This window comes from Hordeum vulgare, chromosome 5H, assembly GCF_904849725.1.
Source record: "Hordeum vulgare subsp. vulgare chromosome 5H, MorexV3_pseudomolecules_assembly, whole genome shotgun sequence".
In the NCBI taxonomy this organism is placed as follows: Eukaryota; Viridiplantae; Streptophyta; class Magnoliopsida; order Poales; family Poaceae; genus Hordeum; species Hordeum vulgare.
In genome coordinates, this window is record NC_058522.1 from 498,221,262 (window position 1) to 498,228,338 (window position 7,077).

Genomic DNA, 7,077 nt, shown 5'->3' on the forward strand with positions numbered 1-7,077 from the left:
CCAACTAGTCCATCACAAACGAACACAGGCCGCAAAGGCATCCTCTATCACGAATCTCGTGATCTCGTCGGATTCCTTAGAGGTAAGCCTCAACTCTGGGGGAACCCAAAGCTTCACTGGGATTCCTATACGCAAGATATACCGCTAAGGTAAGACAAGGCTAGCAGGACCTCCCGACGTGTCGACGACCCCGATAAGAGCCGCGTATCTCAATCTCAGGACACGCCGGATGGAACTAGCTACAGGTACCAAACCTCAAGTTTCCTTGTGGTGGCCCCACAGGCAGACCAGTTTGGACCAACACTCATGAGGAGCACTGGCCCGGGTTTGTTGACTAAAGAACCTCGGGGTAGCTACTCCCTATGCAGATTATTATTAAGTTATTAGCAAATTAACACCAATGTTGGGTCCTGCCGGACAAGCCTTAGCACTACGCGGTTTATCAAGGGGGTCCCCATAACAACCCCGAACGTGTTAGGAGCGATCATTATGGAATCAAACACCGGTAACCGGTAACTAAGGCGGCAATAATGGGACAAAGCACCCGGCAAAAGGCTAGGCCTCCCGTCATTTACCAAGTATATAGGTGCATTAATTAAATAACAGAATTTAGAATAATGATATCAAGGCTCATGTTATTACATGAGTCAAAGCACCTGCATCTAGCAACGCTAACATTAGTAGCTGAGCAAGCCTACTTAGCCATACAAGTTTGCTAGGAAGGAGAACGGTGTTTGGGCTTATGGCATATGAAGAGGCAATTTAATTTCAGTGGTAGGCAGCAAGCAATAAGGCATGGAAACGAAACTAACATAACAAGTCTAGAGATGGAATCAAGGTTATATCATCTTGCCTGTGATATCCTCAGCTTGGAATGGTTCTGGTTCCTCCTGCACATACTCTCCTGACTCCACGTATTCGTTCTCCGATCCTGGTGCTACCCAACATAAGAATAACAGCCAATGAACAGCAGCACCACAAGATACAACAATCACATGATGCATGAGATGAAATTTGAGCATGCACCACTATTTCTATCACTAGCACAAGCAAAATAAACTACTGCAAGTTTCTGGACAGAACTGTACACTAAGCTATTTTGACATGCATGAGAATGACATTAACAGATGCGTCTCGTGAAAACGGTGCAAAACCATATAAAGAACATTGCAAACGGAGCTACGGATCAACGGGAATCAACGAAACAAGGTATGCAGCTCTACGTGGAAGTTTCAACACCACACCCACATTTGGCACAAATATGGTATTCCCAGGTTGCCAAGACCTGTAACAACCCAACATGAATGGGTTGGAGCAAGGAAGAACACCACAACATCAACTAAGCACACACATTGACCAAAATGACAAAACTACATAATCTGCCATAATCTGCATCTTAGCTCTTTGGGAGCTACATGCAACATAGCTACAGGCCTCCTAACAAGACAAGTAATATATGTGGCTGAAGCCAACCAAGAACACTAGAAGCACCAACAGGAATCACAGCAAAAGTAATTAAACTCTAGAAGATACAAGGCCACAAACTTTCCCAAAACCATCAGATCTCAGGGACTTAGTGAAAATTCCTGCACCTGAGTTTCTGTCTCTGTTCTGAAGCTTTTTTTACAGCAATCAAAACACAACCTACTGGACTCCAAATGATTATAAATTTTACAGGAAGCTTCAAAAACATACCAGGTTCAAAATCCTAGCACTGAACTAAGGCTAGTTCTCAACAGAATGACCAGCACATCCTCATCTATAGGAGAAGAAAATGTTTCCAGAATTCCAGACTTAGTGAAATTACAGATTTCACCAATCTGGAATTTTCAGCCACATGCCCACTTTGTCTAGGCATAGTTTGCACACACATAACACCAAGAGATAATTGACACCACTATGGTGTAGAACAAAACCCCTACTACTATCACACAAAAGCTCATGCCCTTGGGCTCCACCTATTCCATGGAATCAAAGATCAAACTTGCAACAAATCTGAATATGTCAACTCCATAGAGTATCCTACTAAGACAACAACTAAAGGTTGAGTTCATGTGCAGAATGACAAAGTGACATGGGGGTTTGAACCCCATGTTTGTGTCATGCACATCAACAACACCAATACACATCACAAGCCAACCCCACACACAACATGCTCTCTCTCATATTAAACATGAGGAGGTGCACAACTTGCAAGGTGGGGAGGTCCACACTCACACATATGTCAAGCACATCATATACAACAACATCATGCTCTTAAACCCAAGAACAACATGAGAGGGAGAAATGCTAAGCAAGTAACTTGGAAGCATCACCTCTCAAACATTTTTAGTAGGTACCACATGTGGTGTGCACTCCCTACAAACACATCTCCATACCTACACCATCAACTTCACTTACAACCCCTATGCACACATGCCTACTTGCAATCACACCATCAACATAAACTAGCTAGATCACCTACACACACATATCACTTAAGCCACAAACACACACATATCACTTAATCATCACCATGTGTATGCACACACACCAAAGCTCACATAGATCACATACATACACTAACAACCTGCAGGAAGACTTACATGGTGCACAAAAGAGAAAAAAATGCTAAGATGCTGCCAATGCATATGCACAGGAGAAATAAATAGCAAAATCTTGCAACAGTAAAAAAAATCACAAAGAAATAAAAAGGGGCAGTGTCTGGAATCGAACTCCCCACGTGCTGCTGATTCTACTGCAACGAAACCACTCTACTACGGCCCATGCGCTCGAAAGAACAGGGGCACCTATCAGGTTAAGGTGTCCTGTTGCTGCTTCTACTGTGCCGACGAAATCAACAAAAAAAGGGGAGGTTTTCTCCCTGGGATCGAACCCACGACCTGCTGATAGCAAGCCCAAGGTTCCGACCACTGCGCTACAGATAGGTAACTGCTAGAACACACGAGTACCGCAGGCTAAACTTACACGAGCACCTGAACCTGTGCTCTGCACACCGGCGTCAGGGAGGACATCGGGCAGAATCGCTGCTGCTGCTGCCCACGAAGGGAGTCATCTACACATCCAACGAAACACTACGAGGGGGAAGAACCTCTACTACACAACACACACACACATGCAAAGCTTCAGACGGCACCAACACCTGCTGCTACCGCACGACAGGGACCTCCTGCAACCGACTCGTCGGATCCAACGAGGGAGAAGGGAGGAGAGGGTCGGCTCACCTCGGGGGAAGAAGGAGGAGCCGCTCGATGGAGGAGGCCGGTCGGAGAGGAGGGAGGCGCGCGGGAGAAGGCCCTGCTGCCGGTTGATGTCGACGGAGGTAGACGGAGCAGATCACCGGAGCCAGCGCCTTGACGTGCTCCTGGCCGGCGTGGTAGACGACCCTCGACCTCACCGAGTACGAAAATGGGGCGCGGGCACCGTCCCCGTGCCCCTGGACATGGCCGCCGGCGCTGCTCAACGGAGTAGACGGGGTAGACGCGGCGGCCGAACTCTCTCTCTCTCTGCTCCTACTCTACAGAGGACTTACCAGGGAGAGGGAGGAGAAAAGGAGGGAGGTGGCGGCGGCGCTGGGGGAAGGAGAGGGAACCCTAGGGGAGGAGGAAGGTTCCCTCCACCTTATATTACCTCGGAGAAGGCGCTTGAGCCACAGGATCAAGGGGAGGCGATCGGGAGGTGGAGCTGCGATCGTACAGACGTGACGTCGGGAGGAAGGAGACGATCGCCTCCTGGGCTGCTGCTGCTGTGCGAAGGGGTATTGGGCCTGGGAGGAGTTGCAGCAAGAGAAAGAGAGGAATGGGCCGCCAGGGGGAGAAAGCCCACCTTAGGCGCCACATAAGGAAGAAAAAACATCCTAAGCTATTTCCTGCTTACAGAAATAACAGAGAGAAAAAGAAAAGCCCAAGATAAACTACAAGTGCTAAAATAAAATTGGCACTTGCATTGGGCTTGTAAAATCTAAACCCAATTAATAAAAATAGAAACAAGGGTTTAGGAGCACGTAAATATTTTTCAAAACAGAATTTACTTGGTATGTTTTGTAATTATATGCCCCTCAAAACATGTTTTAAAAATAGCAAACACACCACTCCATACCCCACACATAACGTGTTAAACCATGGGCATTTTTAAAAGAGGGAAAGGAGAAGGGAATATTGACATAGGAGAAATAGAGAGGAGGGGTGGAGATGGTTTGAAACCTAAGTCCTTACTATCACATGCACCACTCCACTCAAGCCACACAAGCATGAAATCACAAGACCACATAACTCCCACCTAGCAAGATCACATGCAATCATATCAAGACATAGCATCAAAAAGGTATGGCAAGGATGGCATGACATGGATGCATGCATGCAAAAGAAGAACACAAGGTGACACATGAAATCATACATGCATAGATAACTCTCATGACAAAGTCAAGGTGGTCCCAGATGGAAGGTTACAAATAGGGAAAGTCTTAGGCTTGGGGCACTACAGGATCATAGCTCCAGTGAGATCCGTGAAGAACCAGCCAGGTATTGTCGAACCTGCCCTCCAATGCAACCATGTAGCGACGGACGTGCTCGTCCTCCTCGCTGACACGGTGACGTACCACCTCCGCGGTGTCCGGAAGCCTCGGCACCGTCACTGGCCCACGCGACCGCCACCAAACAAGGATCAGGTCAACAACGGGCTGCCTCCTCACCAATCTACGTTCCCTGGAAGGTAGCACCTCCCAATACCAGCTGGGCGGAGCCCAGTCTCGGACATGGCCCCTCTGATCAAGCAGGTGTCCTCCACCGAGTCGACGACGAGGATGCGGGATAGACATCGTAAAATGAACTAAAAAAAAATTTCTATAAGGCATGGAAAAAACAAAAGCAATACGATTGAATGAAACTATTCTATGCTTTATTATATTTCATTTAAATGTTAAAATTATAAAGCATTTGATCTCCGTTTTAAGATACCCACAAAAATTAGCACTTTGGTTTTCATATTTGTTTTGAAGGAACTACACACATAACAAAAAAATCTGACAAGTATAAGACTAACCACTATTTTCAAAATCAATATACTTTCACGAGACCATTGCTAAGTAACCATGCATTAAAACTAGCCGTGCAAATGCACAGGTTTTTGACTAGTGGATATTAGTTTGAATCGTCCTTTGCATGTAATTAGATGCATGAATGAGAAAACGAGGGATGGTTGATAGAGTATATTCACTGAACGATCTAGAAACACCATATGAATTATTGGCCACTACACAAAGTGGTTGGGTATATCGGATAACAAACACATGCTGATGATCTATTCATAGCAAGAATGACGAACAATGAAGAACGTGAAAGCATATAAACAAGGGAGAGATAAAAAGGTATATAAATGTAAAAGGTGGTTGATTGAATATTTTGCTATGTGTTGTTCAATGCATCGTGACCTCACATCTATTTATGATGTTGTTGTACTTCCCATAAAATGGAAGTATTCCAAATCCTTTAAACATTCTTTAAAAATTATCCGAACTCGGATTTAAGTATGGTTGAGACAACAATTTCATTTTTGGGTACCACAGTCCACATATGATCTCGGATGGAGGTGCGCCCAATTTCAAATTTATATATATGGGTGATACAAACAACTTTCTTGTTGAACCTTTTTTGATTTGAGGCCATATTTGTGCCAAATATCATGCCCAAAGAAGGCAACGACTCACGCTACCCATCAAACATTAGTCATATGGGTATATTTTTGTTTGAAAAGGAGGTTAAGACCCCCGGTCTCTGCAAACATACATATATGAAAAATGCAAACATACATGCATGAAATGAGCATTCTACAACTATATATGTATATAGAAATCAAATGTTACAAATCAAAAATTAAAAACAATAAATAAAAAAAACAGAGCCATGGCGGCAGCGGCTCACATTGGGGGCGGCCGGGGCGGCGAGGGCGACGGCGACGGCGGCGGGGGGCGGAGGGCGAGGGCGACGGTGACTGGCGATGGCTCGGGGGCGGCGGAGGGCGACGGCGACGGCGGCGGGGGGCGGAGGGCGACGACGATGGGCGACGGCGTGGGCTTGGGGGGCGGAGGGCGACGGGCGACGGCAACGGGGCAGCCTAGCGGCGTCGTGGATGAGCTCGCGGCGTCGTCGGGCGTGGATGAGCTCGCGGCGCCGTCAAATCTGAAAATTTCCAAAGTGTTGCCTATTATAGCAGAAGCATTGGTCCCGGTTCGTGGCACCAACCTGGACTAAAGGGTTGCATTGGTCCCGGTTGGTGGCACCAACCGGTACCAAAGGCCTCTTTTCGTCAGCCCAAAGGGCGGGAAGCAGAGGCCTTTGGTCCCGGTTGGTGCCACCAACCGGGACTAAAGAGGGGCATTAGTCTCGGTTGGAGCCACCAACCGGGACTAAAGGCATGTGCCGGCCACAGCCGCGGTGCGGTTGGATGTTTAGTCCTACCTCGCCAAGCGAAGGGCTGCCAAGCCTGTTTATAAGCTCCGCCGCGACTGCAATGTCGAGCGGTACGAATTTAGAGACAAAATTCAACCTAAATTCAAACAGCTAGTTAGGCTAACTAGCACTTTAAATTCAAAGAGCTAGTTACGCTAACTAGCACTTTGAATTTAGCTTGAATTTCTCTCTAAATTCGAATCTATTTTTTATTTTTTTCCATTATTTTTGTTTTGTTTTTTGTTTTGTTTCTACTTAAATTCAAAGTGCTAGTTAGCTTATTTTGTTTTGTTTCTACTTACAACAAAATACTTATTTTTTTATTTTATATTGTTTCTAATTACTTATTTATTTTCTTTTATGATAATTCTTTTTGCTATTAAAGTTTGTAACAAAATTCTATATAATTTTAGTTTCAATAATACTAGAGGTTTATAAAAGCTTTTTAGTTGATTCCTTTATTTTAATTTTTTCCGAGTTTTTTTTGCTTTCTTTTTTGTTTCTATTTACTTATTTATTTTCTTTTACGATAATTCTTTTTGCTATTAAAGTTTGTAACCAAATTCTAATTACTTATTTATTTTCTTCTATGATAATTCTTTTTTCTTTTAATGTTTTGAACAAAATTCTA